The sequence below is a fragment of the Castor canadensis genome, chromosome 6 (assembly GCF_047511655.1).
Source record: "Castor canadensis chromosome 6, mCasCan1.hap1v2, whole genome shotgun sequence".
Lineage (NCBI taxonomy): Eukaryota > Metazoa > Chordata > Mammalia > Rodentia > Castoridae > Castor > Castor canadensis.
In genome coordinates this window covers 76,861,124-76,881,848 of record NC_133391.1, presented here as the reverse complement: position 1 = coordinate 76,881,848, position 20,725 = coordinate 76,861,124, and the positions used below count along the sequence as shown (strand labels likewise).

The following is a 20,725-nucleotide window of genomic DNA, read 5'->3' as shown; positions in this document are numbered from 1 at the left end:
TGTATGAAGATCACATGGTCCTTGGTTGTTTGGCAGCAGAGGGCCAAACATTCTTGTTGGAGATACAATGTCCCTTGTAAGGACTGGCACTTAGGCTCTACTTCCAGAATCCTTTTCCATGCCACCTAGAGTCTCTTGAGCCATCTAAACCTTGGAGCCATTTAGAATCCCCGTTGCCCCACACTTGGACCTTGTTCCACAATCATCAGATTTGTGTCCAGAACCTTCCTGTTGAGCTCTGTTCCCCCAGCTCATGCAGGCATGCAGGCAACCAGTGTTTCCACATTTATTAAGTGTCAGGACCAGGGATATGCCACTAATGGGACAAACTCTTAGCACCTTCAAAGTTTATGTTCCCATGTTCCAGGGAAAAAGTCTAGGATGGATGGCCTGTCAAATAGGACAGCCAGGCCCACTGGGCCTTGCATACTACCTCCATTCCTTGTCCAAAAATATGTGCAAAAGCATGAGATTTTCCTTTTATAGGTGGACACACGAAAATGGTTTATCAGTAAGTCCCTCTTCATCACCCTCCTTACCTTCTTTCTCTTCTCCCACCACTCTACTCCAAAGAGGACCTTTCTTGTCCATTTACTATTTATCTTTCCAGGTCTTTGCTCCATGCATTTATAAATAAATGTGAATATATTATGTAATGTATTTGGAAAATGTTTATATACAATAGTCATTCCATATTATTGATGAGTGGATGGGTGGAGAGATGGAGGGATGGGTGACCAAGTCAGTTTTTACATGTCTCTCACCCAGTTTCCTTGCTGCTCTCCCTGATGTCTGTACCCTGCTCCCTAGGTGGAGTGGTTAGGCAGCTAGGGAGAGGAATGAGTCTGGATTCCTGTTTCGTACTGTGAACCGCGTCGGCAGGACGTTATCTGTGTAATCAGTTTGGGCTGCTACAACAAAAGACATGGGCTGAGTGCCTGCAGTAGCTGGGCTTTATTTCTCACAGTGTCAGGGCTGGGAAATCCAAGACCAAGATGGTCAGTTTTTGGCGAGAGCTTTCTTCCTGGCTATCAGACAGTTGCCTTCTCACTGTGTCCTCAAATAGTGGAGGGCTAGAGGAAGGGAGAAGGAGAAAGAAAAATAGAAAGAAAGGGAGCAAGAAGGAGAGAGAGATCTTTTTATAAGGATATCAGTCCCGTTGAACTATTGCCTTACCCCTATCTCCTCTCACCTCTTAAGACCCATCACCAGATAAGAGTCACACTAGCAGTTAGGGTTTCAATGTGAATTTTGAGGTGACATAGTTTAGTTCATAGCATTGCCCATGATGTCTACACTTGCCTCGGGGCCATCATGTACAGATCTGGGCTGCTGCGGTGCCCTTATTTCAGGACACTGCTCCTGGTGGGTAACCTTTAGGATATTTGTTGACGCATGCATTTCTTAGAGTGGAACTACTTGCCCAGTGACTTGAGGGAAGCTGAGGGCCTCCCAATGGCCTCCATCCCTAGCATTCCATCTGAATTAGTGGAAATTTCAACCACTACTTTGTGAATGGTTCCAGATGTGCAGGCCTGGGGAGAGTAAGATAGCTGAAAAGCCAATTTAACATTGCAAGTTAAATTAAGCTTGAGGTGGGGGACAGCTACTGTCACCTAAGGATCCAAGATGGGGGACAGTACCATGATGGGATGCCTTGAGCCTGATAAAATGGGGAGGTAGACCTACATCTGTTGAAACAAGGGTTGTCCCTTGGCTCAAATCTTTGTTGGTTTTAAAGGCTCAGAAGGACAAAGACCAAAGGAAATCGAGTCCACACAGAGTTACTGAGAAGAGACAGTGTCCACTGGGGAATTTGAAGGCTTTCAAAGGAGAAGCTGTCAGAGGCCCAGATGGAGGTTCTGTGGTGGGGACTGTGAGTCTCCCGGGATACTCAGACCCACGTTTCTGAGTGGTTCCGACACCAGGATGAAAGAGTGTGAAGCAGGGCTTTAGGGTAGATGGCGTGGATGACGTTTGTGGAGGAAATATTGGAGGAAATGAGGTCCTGGCTTGATGTGGTGAGAATGCTCGTAAGGAAGCAAGTCATGAAGGCTGCATGTATCATCCAGAAATGAAGTGTCTGCTTGGTATGGGGGAACATGTGGTCAATGGGTTTGCACAGTTAGGGCTGCAGAAAGCAGAGGATTGGTTGAGAGGGAACAGAGGACCAGGGTGGTAAAGCTGGCCACTTGCTCTCCTTGTGGGTTGACTTAGGTCAGCCAGGAATGTAGGGTTAAGGACAATTGTTCATGTGAGAAGTTCATATCAGGAAGCTAAAGTGAGGAAAATCACTGTGTATCACCAGGCAGTGAGGAAAGAAGGTACCAGAATGGTCACAGTCCTAGACATTGTGACCAAATAACCTTAACACTTCCTCTAGGTTAATTGTGAGTCTCTCTAAATTTCAGTTTTCTTATTTGTAAAAGTGGATAAAAATGTTACAGTCAGCCCTCTGCTTCCATGGCCCAAATCATGCAGAAGGAAGCATAGAGAGTTATCAAGTGACGGTGGAAGTGTTTATCAGGTTAGGAGAGGGAACGAGCAGCATGGGTATGGGATGGCTGAAAGGGCAATAAAGAAAGAAAAGGAGAGAATTCTCTTTTCTCTTTCTTTTTTTCTTTTCTCTTTTTTTGGTGGTACATTTTTTGGTGCTTTAAACTCAGGGCTTCACACTTGATAGTTAGGTAGTCTACCACTTGAGCCATGCCTCCAGCCCAAGGAGTAAATTTTCTACCTCTGTTACTGGACTGCCAACAGTCTGAAAAGTAGTCGTTATGTGCAGTGTCCTCTGTTAGATATGGGCTTGCATGGAAATAGATGGGCTTACCTCTGCTCTTGTGGAATGTACTGGAAACATTGTCACGGTCAGCAAAGTGGGAGTAGCAGTGATAGATTTAAACATGCAAAAGCAGTCAGAGATTAGGCACAGGCTGCATTCTGTCCAGTTGAAGGCCCACACAATCTTCCGCATCTTTGAATACACTTTTGTTTTGTTTTTGGCAGTTTGAACTCAGGGCTTCATGCTTGCCAGGCAGGTGCTCTACCACTTGAGGCACTCCGGCAGTCCTTTTTTTTTGTGTGTTCGAAGTTTTTTTTTCAAGATAGGGTCTTGAAAACTATTTGCCTGGGGCTGGCTTTGAACTGTGATTCTCCTGATCTCTGCTTCCTGAGTAGCTATGATTATAGGTGTGAGCCACCAGTGCCTGGCTAGAATGTCCACTTCTTGTACTGAAGCCTGGTCCACAATTTTAGTTCCATTTTGGAAGAAGGGGAAATTGAGAGATATTTTGGAAAGCTTGGATGGTATCTCAGATGAAAGGATATGAGCCACCTGAAACAGTGGGATCATTAAAGAAAGGACAGATACAGAAGCAAAGGACCCAGAAAAAGTGAGGAATAAAGGGCAAGGACCCCACTGCTCTAGTCTGGGTGTCTAGAAAGTCCTTTCTGCAGAGCTGTGATACACTGAAGCAATTTGGATTAGTGGTTCAAATGTTTTAGTGTTTAGGAATCAATGACTCCTAAATAATTTGAAAGGGTTTCACTGTGATAATTTCACACATACATACAGTGTACTTTGAACAAGTTCACCCCTCCATTATATTCGTATTTCCCACTCCTTCCTTCCACTTTTCCCAACAGCATTTGGTGGGTTTCATTATGCTGGTTTCATATGTGTGTGTGTGTGTGCACGTGTGTGTGTGCGCGCGCGTGTGTGTGTGTGCGCGCGTGTGTGTGTGTATGTGTGTGTGTGTGTAGCAGACTTCAAGTCTCTTCACCCCTCTATATCCTTCTTTCCCCCTTTCCCCTCACATTGATCCCCCTACTCCCAGAACGTGACCCTTTCTTATTCATGTCCAGTTTTTATCATTGTCATCATTTTAGGTCTAAGATGTGAGATTTGGATTGTTGAACTTGGCTTATCTCACTCAACATGATGATCTCCAGTTCCATCCATTTTCCTGCAAATGACATTTTTCTTTATGACTGAGTAATATATATCTATATGTACGCCATATGTTCTTTACCCACTCATTGGTTGTTGAGCACCTCAGTTTAGCTATTGTGAACAGAGCTGAAATAAACAGAATATATAGGTATCTCTCTTGTACATTGATTTACACTCCTTTAGATATATGCTTCAGAGTGGTATGGCATGTTCATAGATAGTTGTGTTTCTAGTTTTTTGAGGAACCTCCATACTGATTTCCATAGTGGCTATACCAGTTTACATTCCCACTGGTAGTGTATGTTTCTTTTTCCCTCAGTCCTCACCAGCATTTCTTATTGTTTGTTTTCTCAGTTGTGACCAACCTGAATCAGAGAATATTAATACAGTAGATTCCTAGAATCCACCTCAACCCTACTAAACCTGCATCTCTGGGATGGACCCAGGAATCTGCCTTTCTAGTGGGAACCAGGGGGCTTTGCTACAGGTGGTTCACAGATCACGCCTTGAGGGATGCTGGGCTAGAGAACACTACATCTTAGTTTTGGGCCTCTGGAAAGCAGGGTGCTCACACCCTGTCAGGTGTTGACACTTGTCTTGGAGGTGAAATCCCAAGATGGGGCTGAATGAGGCCCAGGAAGAGGCAGTAGGTACATGGATTTCTCACATTGTTGCCATTTCAAAATGAGCCATTTTTAGGGCAGAAATGCCTCCACATAGTTGGAGGGAGAAGGGAGTGGGAACTGGGTTTTTCCCCACCATGCCTTGAATTGTTTCTCACCAGTAAAATTCCCCACCAGAAGCGGGCTAGGCTGGGTATCATGCATTTGTGGTCCCAGCTTAGAGGGAGGCTGTAGGTAAGAGGATCAAGGCCTGAGGCACACCTGGGCAAAGTGTGAGACCCTATCTAAAAAGCAAAAAGGGTTGGGGGCATTGCTCAAGTGGTAGAGGGTTACCTACCCGGCATGAGGCCCTGAGTTCAAAACCCAGTACCTCCAGATAAATTCCCCCACTGGAGCTAACTGTACCACACCTTTAGGAAGTCAGACCTTAGAGCCCTGGGAGCAGAGGGGCAGCCAGAGCAGACAGGATCCTGGCTGGAGAGAGAGGAGGCAGGAAGCAGCACAGGGCACTGGAGAAGAGGCACAGGTTGGTTCTCCAATAGAAAGAAGTCAGGCTGCAAGAGGTAGAGTTTGGGTTCCATAATGAATTACAGTTTCAAAGTTGTAGATTTACAAGAAAGATTTCTAGATAAATAATCTAACTAGAGTTATGTTAACAGTGGTACTAAGAAAGGAGGCCTAAGCTTGTGTCCATGTACATATCTTTCCATTCATTTTCTTTATTTGTGTTTCACTCCCCAGAACAACTTCTAGTAACAGAAGACACTGATGATCAAATGACATGTGTGATCAGTTGCAGATTGTCGTGAAAGGAGGCTGCATAAATTTAAGGTATCATCTGTTTATTCTACATCCTGAATTAATATTCCACCTTTCACTCTGAAGTTCTAATAAAAGGTTTCACTTGGACTAGAGCAAATGACTTTGTGACTCTCATCCAAACTCCCACAGCTTTCTCTCTGAAGACCTGTAAGTTCCTAAGACACTCTAAAAGGAATATAAAAATAATAATTGTAATTCTTGACGGCTGCCTACTGCATATGGGATTCCAGAGAGTAGTAACCGCTCTTCATGTTCACATGAAGCTTTCCATTTGTGTGTTACCAGAACTTGGCTAACATTAGATACTGGCAAATGGCCTTAATCTGTCATAGAAATAGGGGGAATTTAGTCACAGGAAGCTAAAATAACTGATGACGCCATATAAGGAGTTGGCAGGAAATAGACGATGAGACTTATTTTCTACTACTATCTTGAACCATTTAAAAATACTTCAGGTAAGCTGAGTATGGTGGTGTATACCTATAGCCCTAGCCACTTGGGAGATTGAGGCAGGAGGATTGTTTGAGCTCAGGAGTTTGAGGAGTTTGAGGTTAGCTTGGGCAACATAGTGACACCCTGTTTCTGAAAAAAGGAAAGGAAGAGAGGGAGGGAGGGAGGGGAGAAGAATTTTGGTCTCCCCCATTTCCCTCAGTTCTTCTTCCCCCGGGTTGCTTCCATTTTCACATCTGCTCTTCCCTGTAACTCCACAGCACAGCTGCACCCTTTTAACCCAACTTAACTCTCTACTCTAACACTATTCTCAAATGTGAGCCCCTCATACACCCTGGGAGACATGCTGGTTGTGCTGGTTTGGGTCAGATGTCTATCTTTGAACCAAACACTAGGGCCAGAGGGGCTAAATTGTGCTGATTGACCAGGACTGGCTCCCTGCTCCTTCTCTGGAGCAGGAGGTGTAGCTCTGCCTCAGCCTTGTGCACTAGGCTCTGGGATGGCATGAGGAGACCAGGAGTGGATTCTGGACAGCCAAAAATCAACACTGGATTGCCCAGGCTCTGTGAAACCTAGGAAGAGACGTGAGATTCTGATCCAAAATCAAGAAAAAAGGCCAGAGAGGCACAAAACGGTTCCAGTCCAGTCAGCCCAGGACTGAACGACGTGTTCAGGATGGCTGTTCCCTGCCCGGTTAGGACACCCTTTGTTCTGGATGTGAAGCAGGGATTTGGGGGTCACGCTGGGACATAGTTACTTCTAGGAGATTACAGGGGGAGGCCCCATTTCCTGTTTAGGATTACACTCTTAACCCTCCCCTCCCATGCAGGCCATGTGTGCACACTAAGCCTCACCATCCAGCCAGAAAAGCCCTTTGTGTTTTCTTGGCAAAACTAGGGCCCAGTAATTAAAGTCCATATGCAAAGCTGCTACCTCCAGTGCACACTGAGGTCTTTTAATTAGTATGTAATTGGTCAGAGAGGTACTATCAAACAGCTCCCAGTCTGGCCGGCTGGAAATGTGTTTGGAAAGTCCCAGACCAGAGAGGGATAATAAATGCTTTAAATCCCATCTGTTGGAATAATTTGTTTAAGGTATAAATTTCTAATCTGTTACTATTTTTAAGAATTCTGCTTCTAGCATTTCTTCAAGCACCATAACAACTTCCAGAGCCTCGGAAGTGAAGAAGTGAACAGAAAGTGGCTTAAAATCAATGGTGTTTTCCTGCAAAGAAACTCATACAGTGCAGTGGGGGTGGGTAGAGAAAGAGGAGACATGGGCACTTGATTTAAGTGGCCTGTCATGAACCCTGGGACCATGTCTTTCCATGAGAACAGTCCCCAAGGAAACCAGCCCTTGCCCTGCCTGTGACCTTTGCCGAGGCCAATGCCTCTGTCACCTGTCCTTTAGCCTGGCTCCTCGTGCTCTGTGTGTGAGTCTATCTTGACATGAGGAAGGACTTCAAATTATCTTGGAGGACAGGGCCAGCAGCTGTGGCGAAGGAAAGGCAACAAGAAATAGGGAGGCTGGACTTCATTGTCCTTGGAAATCCACAGCAGACTAGAGCTCGCTGCCTCCTGGCAAGCATCTTGAAGTGACCTGGTTTTGCTTGACCAAAACCAGGGAAGGTTTGGAGGGAGGAGAAGGCACATGGCTGAGCCCCTCCCAGGTTCTCTTTGTTCCTTCAGTCCTTTGGGCAAAGCTGGACTCAAAACTTAAGGCTCAGAAAAACTGATTCAAACGTAGAAACAGTAGCATGGTGGTTGCTGGGTCTAGTGTGGGGGTGAGAAGTGGTGAGATGTACACCAAAGCATATGAACTTCCAGCTGTAAGAAGAGTAAATTCTCATATATACTGAATAGCAGGCGTGACAATAGTTAATAACACTGTATTATGAATTTGCTAAGAGAGTGGACCTTAAGCATTCTTACCCTGCAACCAAAAAGGAATGGGGTAGGGTGATGCCGTGCTCATTAACTTGACCCTGGTCATCATTTTACAGTGGACACATACATTAACTCATCCCATTTACTAGTTAAACATATACAATTGTGTTTTTATTGTATCTCGGTAAAGCTGAAAAAAGAATAAACAAAACAGGGCAATTGAAGGTTTAGAAACTGAGGCAGCCATACAACATAGCTGTCTAGGACAGCAAGTTGGGATCCCTCTCCGGTCCTATGCCTTCCTGGTTAGCCGTTTCTAGGTATGGGGGAAAGAATACCTCCCAGGTCCACTGTCCAGAGGAGAGGGTGACAATGTGAGCCTGTGTGAGGAAGGACTGAGGAAGGCCGGGACAGCCTTCAAGCTGCTAGAAAGTCTGCTTTTGTCACCCTCCTTTCATGGGGCCACTACCCTATAGGTCTGAGTCCTGTTTCCTACAGGGACCTTCAGACTCTGCTCCTGAGGCTAAGAGACAGGGGCACCCTGACCCTGCCCACACTCCGTCCTAGGAAGCTGAGGTCATTTGGACCAACATCTGGATCTTACTCAGAGGATTCCTGACTGTCCTTTTCTTACTACTCCTTTCTCATTCTTTCCGATTGTTCATCTATTCATCCCCTCGAGTGGCTAGAGAGAGGTGGTCTAGGTGTTCTCCATTCTAAACAGGGTCCATGGCCCCATTTCTCTTGCTTCTTTGCTTCTCTGGTGTGTCATGAAGTTGTTACTGGCCCTTGTTGGAGGCTCTGACTTGGTTTTGAGAGTGGACTTTAAGTTCAAGGAAGGCATTCCCACTTTGCTAGACCGAGGGGGATACTCACAGCCCAGCAGCTATGCTTGAGTTTTGCTCAGGGCCTGAAGCCAACCCTAGCCAATAATAAAGTGTGGTTTTGTCTGGCTTTGTGCTCTTGTGTCCCTTATCCTGAAGGACTATGGGGAGAGGTGGCTGATTTGCAGTTAGGCTTGGGCTTTTCTGTGTCCCACCTGAGCCATTATGATGTCCTATGACTCTCCTTCCTTCACATTTCACTCAGACTGACTTTGTTAGGGGAAGGGGGTCTCCATGGGAAAAGACAGAAAGAACTCAAGCTTCCTCATGGTGCGCTGAACACGGAAGAGCATGGTGCAGATGAAAGCATTTGTATAAATTAGCCAGGAAACTGGGAAAGGGAGGAGAGCAGAGCTGTAGGAATCCATGAGAAAGGAAAGTCTGAGAGTCTGGCTTCTAGATAGAGAAAAAAAGTTGTGATGGTTTTAAAATACCATGTTTAACATAAATGAAAGGGGATGTAGGCTAGAATCTGAAGTAAATGCTATTTGTCTGACACTTAAACCCTTGCTTCTAGAATGCTCTTCTTGCAAAATAACAGTATTTCAGGCCTTGGTTATAATGCCATATAACAGACCTTGGTTTAGAAGAATAAATTGATTAGTTCCTTGTGATGGTCCTTGTAACATCCGAAACAAAAGTGGTTTTTTTCTTTTTTTAAAGACTTTGTAGCATTCCTGATAAAACTAAGAACCTGATGAATGGTTTGCTGCATGCAGTTTGGCTTATGATCTGGGGACTGTTCCAACAGGCGAAGACTCAGAGTGGGGTTCTTTGTGGCTTGTCTGCACCTGCCGGAGGTCTGGTGCACCTCTTAGAGTTACAAGGCAGCTATTAGCCCCCAAACTGACACCAAGATTACAGGTTAGACTCTGAGATTGGCTTAAATGGTATCTTGTGTCCACCAGGCTGAGAGCAAGGTGGGGGACATGTGTTTGGCAAATGGTGGGAAGTCCCTCTGGCCTAGGGAGGAAAGTATATTGACAGCAGTTTCACACAGACAGAAGAAGGGTTGGGTGGACTTGTTGGAAAAGCCTTGAACCTGGAGTCAGGGAGAGCTGAGTTTTTAGTCGTGATTGTGTAATCCTAGTACGCCTCAATTCATCATCTTCAAAATGGGAATGAATAATTTCTGGTTTATACAGCAGAATTCAGTTGTTTGACTTTGCACAGCTCTGGCTGATGTAAATGTGCAAATGTTACACTGAGCCACGCGAATCAAACAGTGGCAGCAGCATTGGAGAAAGAGGCCTTTGTAGACTCACCAGCCTGCTGATGGGGTAACATAGAGAGGGACCACGCCAACCTGGGCCAAGTCCTGGCTCTGGGACTTACTTATATAAGCCCCAATTGTGACCTGGGGCAACCTCTCTGAGCCACAGTGTTCCCATTGGGACAAGGAGGGATGACACTTGCACCTCCCTATGGAGTAAATGGCACAGCTCTGGCCTCCCAGGCCCAGGAGATGCTTGAGACACTTGTGTCAGTCACCTTCTCCGTTCGTCACCTTGCCCCATCATGTAACTTTTTCTCCTCTTGTGTCACCACTCCTTATTCTAAACTGGAATTCTTTTCTCTTTCTGTAAGTTCTATCTGAGAGGCTTCCTGCACACACACTCCATACTTAAGCACTCACAGGCCCCAGACCTTTGAAGCTAAATTTGCATTTAAATGATTGACATACTTTTTGGGAGAGAATTTATTATTTGATTTTCTCGAGGTGATGTACACACACACACACACACACACACACACACACACATTTTTTGTTTGTTTTTTAGAAAGGGTCTCTTTATGTAGCCCAGGCTGGTCTCAAACTCATCATTCTTCTGCACCCAGCTCACATATATGCTTCTCAGGTTTGAGAAGCAGTAGTTAAGAGATCACTAACATACGTGCCTGCTCTGACAACAGATGTCAAAAATTGATGTTTTTCTGTTTTTCTAAGATCCAAGCCCCTATTTTCAACCTACATAGTCTTCTCCCAGCCTAAATCCTGCCTTTTTCCTCCATGTCCCCCTCAGCCTTACCACCTCCCTGGCATCTGTCTTTAAGGCCTTCCTGCTTCCCCACCATCAGTTCTTACCAAGTACTCCCACCTCTGTCTCAGGTCTCCTCCATCCCACAGCTCCTGCTGCACTTCTGCTCTCTTGTGTCTTGTCTGGGTCGCTGCCCTCTCCTTTCATTCTCTGGCTTCCAGCTCATGCCAGCTGTGTCTGATGAGCACAGATTGCTCATCAGTTACCTTTAGTGATTCCCTGTTACCCACGACAGGAGCCGGTCTCCTTGCTCTATTATTTAAGGCTATCTGATAAGTGATTTGGGGCTGTCATCTGCACAGAACCCTGAACTATAAACAAGTCAGGTGAGTCATTGTTTAATTAAAAAAATTTTTATGAACACCAGGTGCTGGTGGTTCACATCTGTAATCCTAGCTACTTAGGAGGATCGAGTTTTGAAGCCAGCCTGGGCAAATAGTTTGTAAGATCTTATCTCGAAAAATCCCATCACAAAAAGGGGCTAGTGGAGTGGCTTAAGGTATGGGCCCCGAGTTCAAGACCCAGTACCACACACACACAAAAAAAAATGTGCTAGGAATTGAATTTAGAGCTTCATTTATGGTAGTAAGCACCGGACCACTGAGCTACACCCCCAGGTTTTACCAAAGCTTTCCTGCCTCTGCTTCCCCACTTCTGAAATGCCTTTCTCTGGTCTCATTATTTCCTACAGTCACGTCTTAAAACTCCACCCAACCTGAGGGCTCGCTTCCCTTCACTCCTTCCTGAAGCCTTGCATGACTTCCTGCTGCTCAGCTGTCCTCACCAGTCATGGCTCTGCCTTTAGTTAGGACTAACTGCTGTGTTAGTCCTAGCCTTAACTCTGCACATTTTCATAGTGCCACAAACTCAATTTCCTCCTTCCTTCCTTCCTTCCTTCCTTCCTTCCTTCCTTCATTCCTTCTTTCCTTCCTTCCTTCTTCCTGCCTCCCTTCCTTCCTTTTCTTCCTCAGTACTGCGGTTTAAACTCAGGGCCTGTACTCTGCACTTGAGTCATGCCTCCAACCCTTTTTGCTTTAGTTTCTTTTCCTATAGGGTCTTATTCTTTTGCCCGGGGCTGACCTCAGACGGCTATCCCCTGACCCACAGCCTCTTGTGCAGCTGGGATGACGGAGGTACACCACCACTCCATGGCCTAATTTTCTTCTCTTTTGAATTGGGATCTCACTATGTTGTTCAGGCTGGTCTTGAGCTCCTGGACTGAAGTATCCTCCTGCCTTAGCCTCTGGAGCAGCTGTGACTATGAATGTGCACCACTGTGCTCACCTCAACTTAATTTTCTTTAACTTCTAATATGAACTCCTCACCTGCTTGTGAATAAAGATAGTCCTTAACTTCTAATGCGGTTACTCCCTAATAAACACATCATAAGCAAAAAAATAGCAATCTAAAATGCCATGCGTACCCTTGACCTACTGAATACTGTAGCTTAGCAACACACTACGCCACAGAGTTGTTGCTGCTTCCTCTTATGATCGTGTGACTGATGGGAGCTGTGGCCTGCTGTCACTCTCCAGCATGATGACAGTATCCTACCATGTTTGCTAGCCCAGGGAACAGGTCAGAATTTGAAGTTTGGTTTCTACAAAATGCCGATTGCTTTTGCACCATTGTAAAGTTGAAAAATCGTGGGTTGAACTATCATTAGGTCAGGGACATCTCCAAGCCAGCCAGATCCCCGCTGCCCTCCCTTTCCCCAGGCAGCTTGTAGATTCTGGAGGATTGGGGCCAGGACACCTGCGGCGTGATATATCTAGTCAGCTCCCGTCCGTTGGCATCTGCTGGAATGCACATTTCCTGTCCAGTCCTCTGTCAGCAGGATGTGCAGGTGACTGCCACCTCCATCCTTGTTTCCCTCTGCAAGGCCTCTGCTCTCCTCACTGCATCTCTGTCTTCCTTAGACTCCTGGGAGCCTCCTTTTGCCCCACATCATGACACGACATGGGGACTGCACAGCTGTGTTTAGGCAGCTCTACCTCACTGGGGTCAGGCTACTTCCCCAGGGCTTTGTCACCCTGACTCAGAATTCCAAATCCCACCAAAACTGTTTTGTTGTTATTTGTTTTTGTTTGTGATATGGGAAATTGAACCCAGAGCCTCCTGCTCTCCCATTCCAGTCATGCCCCCAGTACTTTTGTTTGTATTTTGTTATTTAAAATTATTTTTTCACTTAATTATTTATTTAATTTTTTTTTGGCAGCACTGGGGTTTGAACTCAGGGTCTCATGCTTGCTAGGCAGGCACTCTACCACTTGAGCCACTCCGCCAGCCCTATATTTTGTTTTTTGAGACAGGGTCTCTTTAAGTTTATCTGGGCTGGCCCAGAGCTCACGATCCTCCTGCCTCTGCTTCTGGAGCAGCTTCGATTACAGGCATATACCACTATGCCTGGCCCAAGTGGAACTTTTTCAGTATCTTTTTCCTCTGGAGTTCATCCTGTTCGAAGGATTTGGGGGTGACTTTTGTCTCGTGTGGGATCAGGAAGCTCTGTTCTTGTCATGTATTTCCACGCAGTGTTAATGCCCTGGGTCCATTCCATTCCCAACAGGAATGTCAACTTTGAAGCTCAAGGAAGTTTTTCTCCTTATTTTGTCATCCTCTCCCTGAGTCCAGGACTAGGCAAGAGCCATGCCTACAAGGAAAGAGAGAAGGTGGCCATTATTGCATTAGCATATTCTCCTGCGATGTGATTTGTAAACTACTTGAGGATAGGAACCTCTATTTCATTCATTCTGATATCACCCTAGGTTACCTGAAGTAGCTTCTTGTATAGAAAAGACATTAAACTTATACTTGCCAGGCAAAATGAATAGGTAGTGAATTCCTTTTTCGGGTTCTGGATCACTTGTGTCTTGCTCATGGTTTTACATCTCATTAGTATTAACAGGTGTCTCTCCATATCTGATAGGAATTTATGATTAGTTAGAAAACAGTCACCCGAGTGGTTGGGCTGATTGGATAAGTCAATGAAATAACTATCATTCATTGTGATCTATTCATTCAGCCCATTTGTTGAGGACATTCTGTGGGTTCTGAACTATTGTAGGAGGCACTGGGAGATGGCTGTGGACCAGACATTCAGGGACCCGAGAGAGGTTGTGAGGAGTCAGATAACAACCGCATGTTCAAATACATAGGAAAACTTCAGATATAGATGCGTGCTCTGATGAAAATCACCACATAAATGTGAAATTACACAGAAGAAAAGGCCCACGGTGCTCTGATAAAGTGTAACAGAGACATCTCAGAAGGATGCTTGTGCTGAGGTCTGAAAGAGACGTAGGAGTGAGGGTAAGTAGGGCCACAGTTTCAGGCAGAGGGAACAGTATGTGTGATGGCCCTGCCCTAGTTACTAGAGGGCATGCTCTTTCTGCTAGGATTGCAAGCTAATGCATTATTTAATTTCTGCCTGTTATCTCTTTAGGAGTTCTTATCTTGCTAAATGTGATTTATTCATTTTAAAAAGATGACACGTGTTCTCAGTCCATACTATTTGAAAGAATAATGTATTCCTGTTGAGAGTGACTCTTTTTTAGTTAAGTTATGAGGGTGAGACTGAAAGGGCTTAATTTCCCCTCGGGCAGTATATGTTGGTTGTGATTAGCCTGATAATCAACTTCTATCTTTGACATGGTCTTGTGAAAACTCAGTATGCAATGTCACAGTGAGGCTGTGTGGAAGACATGGGATAAGAGTCAAGCTGTGTTAATTAATGTAACAGCTGTTGTTAACAGATAAACATGGAAATTACAGGGGCTTAAACATATGGGGCGGTTTCTCCCTAGACGTTCCTAATCAGCGGGTGGTTCTTCTCTAAGCAGTGATTCAAGTTTCCAGGTTCCTTCCATCTTGGGGCTCCGCCATCTTCAACACGTGATTTCCAAGGCCATGCAGAAAGACGAGGATGTGCATTGTGCAGGAGGTTTCATGAGCCAGGTCTGGAAGTGACACACTTCTGCCCATGTTCCTCTGACCAGAGCTCAGTCACAGGGCCACAGTTTACTTCGAGGAAGGTGGGGAAGTGTGACCTACCTATGGGCCCAGGAAGAAGGAGAGACAGTTTTAATGAATAATGAATAATCTCTACCACCCTCTGCAATTTAATTGTACCTGGCACCTTTCATACTTGGGTTCATTCTGTATTGTGGTTTATGTCTATTCCTTAACAAGAAGGCGGGGAGGTGGTGGTGGTGCCGAAATGAAGTTGGAAAGTATATGTATATGTGGTTTAAATAAACAATACCCCTAAAAAATGCTTATTACTTGTGCTTGCCCTCCCTCCATCCCTCTTTCCCTCCCTCCCTTCCTTTCTCTCTCTGATGTTGGAAGTTAGGAATTTCTGTTAATTTTTATTTTTATTTTATAAGTCTGAATATGGCCAACTTATCTTTCATATATTTGTCAGTCTAAAAAAGCCAATGGACAATTTATAATTTAGAAACCATTTATCTTGGTTTGGAGAGGAAATTAAGGGAATGTAGTTAGCTTTGGAGAGTATATGATCATTTGGTTTTAGGGGGCTGCTCTATCCTGAACACATGAAAGGAAAGGATGGAATTCAAGCTCTGTATGACCCAAACCCTCAATGTCTGTCTCTAGCCTTAATAACAAATGGGGAAGGGGAGACATACTGGGGACCTTGAGACAGCTCTTAATTTTCTCCTTGATTATACAGTGTGGTGAAACGTGAAAGACATTAGGGACTCTAAGCATGGTCCCCCTAAATGCCCCATTGCCCACAGGGAGCCAGCCAAACGGTTGGAACTGGCTTCAGATGGCTGGACAGGTGGCTTGGTAATTAAAACCTTTCCCTTCTAACTGCAGGCCTTGTTTTGCCAGGAATCTGAGGTGAAGAAAATGTTCTGGTTAGATGTCTATCCCAGCTGCTTTGAAAGCTTCCTCACAGCTGTCCCCAAACCACAGGAGACAGCCACAGCTCTCCTTTCAAAATCTTGGGGGCTTAGTGTTATATGAGATGGGATAAGCAGACATAGACATGAGGGAAGATCCATTCCCAACCTCAAATGTTCTGAGCTTTTTTAAAAGAATCAAACAGCACCAAAAAAAAGTGAGGAATGCATGTGTTTCCTCCTAACATCAGCAGGGGTGTTACTGGTCCTCATTTTATAGCTGAGACCAGGCACAGAGAATTCAAGTCACTTGATCAAGGTCATGGGGTTAAATGTCTGGGTCAGGATTCATATTTAGGCAGTCTTGACTCCAGGTCCAGACTCTGGTGACCTCTACTCTTAAGTTATCTCTAAATTTGGATTCCTGATCTTTCTCCAAAGTTAGGCTCCACCCTGAGTTTTCCTCCACCTCAGTTCATGGTCATTCTATTCTTCTAAGTGCTCAGGCCAACAATCCTTGGAGTCATCCTTGACATCTCTCCTTCCCTCCCCTCTCTCTGTCTCATGTCCCAAGAAAACTTCATTAATTCTACTTTCAAAATATATCCAGAATTTGACCATACCTGACCATTTCAGAGGCTGCCACCTTCACTAAAGCCACTGTCTTGCTTGGGTTTCTTATAATAGGCTTGACACAATAGTCTCTCTGCTTCTGGCCTTGCTGTCCCTTCATCCTTTTCTTTCTAGGTACACAGCTTGGCTCCCACAAGTTGCTTCTGGGACTGAAGCTGTTCCATCTTAGTGCTCATCTTTCCTTTGCTCTGTTCTTATCTGTGTGGTCATAGCCAGCATGGCTCCATGTCTGCTTCTAACCCACAAAAAATGGGAGAGGAAATCCTGGGGAGTAATTTCTTTTTAAGCAAGTGATACAGAATTTATTTGCATTATTTCCACTCACATTTGGACAAATACATGATTATATGGTCAACCTAACTGCAGGGGAGTCTGGGAAATGTAGTCTCTGGATGGATCACCATATTCTCAATTCTCCAATAGGAGTAGATTGGATTTGGGGATACTAGCAGTGTGCCACAGAATCCAAGTGGGCAGTGAATAGACGCAGACTCCCAAGTTCTAGATTATATCCTTTTGGGTGTGTCCCCTTGTCCGCACTAAAGGTTTTTAATTCAGCCCAATGACTTTGTTGAGGGCCTCCTGTGTGCATGACACTGTGGTGGCCGTAATAGATTCAGCAAGATTAAAATGATGTTTTCATTAAAGGGCTCAGGCTAGTGGACCTGGGTTCGCTTACTGGCTGAATTACCTGAAGCAAGTTACTAAACCTCAGTTTCACCCTTTGTAAGATGGGGATAATAATGGTGTTCACCTCAGTAGGGTTTTCATGAGGATGAACAAGGTACTGTATATAAAGTGCTTAGCTCAGTGGTTGTGCATGATAAATGCTTAATGGAACATAAAAATACTACTATTGAGTGATACATCCTGAACAACTGTGTAGGGAGTTCCCTCTTTGTGCCAGACCTGTCTAGGCACGAAGGACCAGCAATGATGAGGACAAAGTGCATGTCCTTACAGAACTCACAGTCTTGTGGGGGTGGTGGAGGGTGTTGAGTGTAAACAGTAAACAAATAAACTCCCAAATATAATATTGAATAGTGACAAGTGCTTTGAAGAACAGTAAAGCAGGGTAAGAGGTGCGATGCAGGGATGGGGAGGATAGAGTTTTTGTTCTTCAAACTTGCTCCTTGACATAGGTCCTGTGTAGCTGCGGTGCCCCCAGCTTGAGCTATTCCCATACCCAAAACCTTCAAGAACTGCTCTCAGTTCTTTCAGGTGTCTGCTTAAACATCACCTCCTCAGAGAGGCATGCCTTATCTAAAAATTATGCCTGCACCCTCAAATATGCAAGCAAATGCCATTCCTGCCTTGAAGTTTACAATGCTGTCCGATTGATACACATGCAAATGACCCTGTATCTAGATGAAGGAGATTGACTTCAGAGAAGTACAAATAAACAGCACTCAGCAGAGAACTGGGAAAGACTCTTAAAAACCTGGTATTGAAAGAGCATGGACTTTGGAATCAGAGCACCCGGGCTTCAAATCTCAACTCTGCTCCTCAATATCCTGGTGACCTCAGCCTACTCAGTAACACCAAGATAAGAACACTCACTTCCAGGGCTGGTGTGTTGAAAATCATGTTAAGCCCCCAGGGTCTCTGGGAGAGGCCCCCTTTCCTACTGATATCCGCAAGGAATAGTGGTGTTTGGTTTGGGCTCCTGTTAATATTCTACCTTCACAATGTGATATTGTCTTGGAGTGGTTTGTCTGGGCATCTGGTTCTGCTAGGAAAGGACAAGCTTTTTGAGGACAGGGACTACTGTGTCCCCAGCGTGGGTGGCCTTGTCTGCCATGCAGGGCTCTGTTGATCAAGGGTAATGAGTACATGTAGCTAGCTAGCAGAGCCAGAAGTGTTCTGCACAGGCAGTGACCTCAAGGGAGGGTCTGTTCTATTCTCCTTCTCTATACCTCAGGACCCCAAAATTGTTTCTGACGGCTGGGTGGTTAGCATGTTCTTGAAAGAAGAAGCCTCCATACCCTTTCTGGGGAACCATGTAATTCAAAACAAGTAAAAGGATGCCAGCATGCCTACCTCTCCTGCCTGGATTCTATTTTAATGTTTCCAGTTTTTAGGAAGAATTAAAGAATAGTGATTTTTCCAATGCCATAACCAGAATTTTATTATTTTAAAAATCAGAGATAGTTTTTAAGACATGGAAATTTTATATCATCTAAGTCCTAGTTATCCCAGTGGTGCCTGTGCCTTTCCACGCGTTTCTTCTCTTGGATTTGTTCTTAAAGATGTCACTTGCTTTTGTTCTTGTCTCAAAACAACTCTACCATAAAATAAATAAGACACAGAAGAAAGACAATCCAAATAATCATTTCCTAGGAAATTAAAACACAGGCGGGAAATGGTAGAGGAGAGACCAGTGCCTACTAGGATACTTGGGAATGGCTGTTGATATCACTCTGTCACATGGGGAGAACGTCTCTGCACATTTGGAGATTATATCTGGAGTTAGAGGTCATGGGGCTTGAGTGTGCAGTGGGTAGCTCTTCTGTTGAGTAGTTGCCTGTTCCTCCGTACTTCCACCTGGGATTACAGAAGGTGGACTCCTGAGGACCATCAAGGCTTAGAACCTTACACAGCCCTATGAGCTCCACCGGTTGGAATCATGACAGAATATCCTTGTCATAATAAAAACCTTGACCTTCGACAGTGGACAGTGCTCTGCCTGAGCCCCAAGGCAGAAAGCCTGGCCAGAAAAGACTAGACTCCTAAAAATCACTGTAGCTATCTCCCCTGAAAGAAGCCTGAGGCCGTAGATAAAGGAGACAACTTTGCTCTTGGTCTGTAACAAAAACAAAAACAGCAAACAAAAATCTTGTGCTTGTTTTCTTTTGATGGATGGATGTTCTAAGAATGGGTCCCACGCCCTGGCTTTGGTGAAGCCACTTGGTATCTGTGAGCTGCAGGGCACCTGCAAGAGTAGAGCTGTGTTTATTGCCATCATAGGTTTTGTGGACCCTTGTGGAGTGAGTTGAACTTAGGGGAGGACCAAAGCATTCATCCAAACAAGGATGCTCAGAGAGGTCCTGGAGGCATTGACTCCAGTCTCCAGTCTGTGTGTGGTGTGCTATGAACGCCTGCCCTCCATCGTCAGTTGCTGCTGCCATGGAGACGTGTATTCCATAGTACAGCTCGTTCTTTACCTCTGCTTGTAGGAACTCTACCTCAAGGGTTTGAAGAGCAGCCTCCAGGACTTGCTCTGCCCTCCACCATTGCTGCATGTAAGTTCAAGACTCTAGTCAGTCTTCTTCTCCTCCTCCCCTCTGTCTTCATACCAAAGGGAAAAGGGAAGGACACCTTGGAGTATCCCTTTGAATGGTTACTGATTTTGGCCCTGCTTTGTTGTCACAGGTCCATTCATGGCCATCAAATTTCTGAACACACTCACCTGCTCTCAAGTTCATTGTCCCTTCCTATGGACCAGCCCTGGAGGCCTGCACACCTCTTCCTCATGCTCCAGCTACCTATGCCTGACTCTCGTGCTCCCCTCACTTTACTCCCACCTCCTCTTGAACTTGGTTTTGTTGTTCATCCGTCTGTGTTACATTTCTGCATCCTGCCTATCACCACCAGCTTCCTTCTGCAGGAAGGGGAGCTGTCCAGATCTCTCGATCCTCACAGGAACCTTGACCCTTGACCCCACATTCTCTCTAGCTTTCATTCAAGCTCTTCTTTCTTACCTAAGTAGTCAGTGTACACCAGGTCCACTTACCTGTCATCTTCTGCTCAACCCATTGCTCTCTGGCTTCTTCCCTCACTGTGCCATCACGTAAGGCTACCTGGAGCACCATCTCCCAGGGCCTTTTCTCTTGAATTCTTCTCTCCTTGTCTCTGCATTGCACTTGACCCAATGAGCACTGCCTCCAACTCCAGCTCTCTTCCCCTGATGCTTGAGACGTCAAACTTTCTCTTCCACTTGCTTCTGTTCTACTCTCTCCTACATGAATTTCCTTTCCTGCAGTTCTACAAACTTGATGGCTCCATGGATACCTCCCTGATGCCCCTCTCATTCTACCTTGTCTGCCAGAGATGGTGTCTCTAGTTAGGGCTTTGGCCTCCTCTTAGATGCCAGCAACTCAGACCTCTTCCCCCAAATTCTGAGCAGGGGCATCAAGTGGAAGTGCGTTCAAGGGCCAGGCAGGTAGAGTCAATGAGGGAAATGGATTTGTGAGTGTGGCAGACCACAGCATGGCTGTTTTTAGCTAAGGGGGAGAGGAGGTGGTGGCTGCTCTTGGGCTCTAGCCAGTTGTTGACAGTAGGAATCAAGGACCACTGTTGCTAGATTTGCTCATTTTCCCACAGAAGCCAGAAATACATGATCATAGCTACAGTCTCTCAGAGATGAAGTATTGGTTCAGTTATTTAAAAATGTCTTGGCCAAAGTTTGTCTGAGAACTATGTCTGGCCATGGACCACCAGTCTAGGATGATGGATGGACTCATGCATTCCAGTGATTGCCTGATGCCTTTATCCTGAGGCCCACAGGTTCTTAAAATTGAACCTTCTCTTGACCAACTTTCCCCAAACCCTCTTCTCCTGCTCCTGTG

At 45.3% G+C, this 20,725-nt stretch overlaps 1 long non-coding RNA gene across 9 annotated transcripts in view; it reads left to right on the top strand.

Annotated features, from left to right (window-relative positions):
• Positions 1-20,725, top strand: part of LOC141424136 (uncharacterized) — a 179,684-nt gene that overhangs the window by 112,673 nt on the left and 46,286 nt on the right. For 8 of the 9 annotated variants that reach the window (XR_012449031.1, XR_012449027.1, XR_012449029.1 and 5 more), the window contains exon 4: positions 5,317-5,406. The exons of the other annotated variant lie outside the window; for it this stretch is intronic. This is a non-coding gene — a long non-coding RNA (uncharacterized lncRNA). The remainder of the gene's footprint in view (positions 1-5,316; positions 5,407-20,725) is intronic. 9 annotated transcript variants of the gene reach the window in all.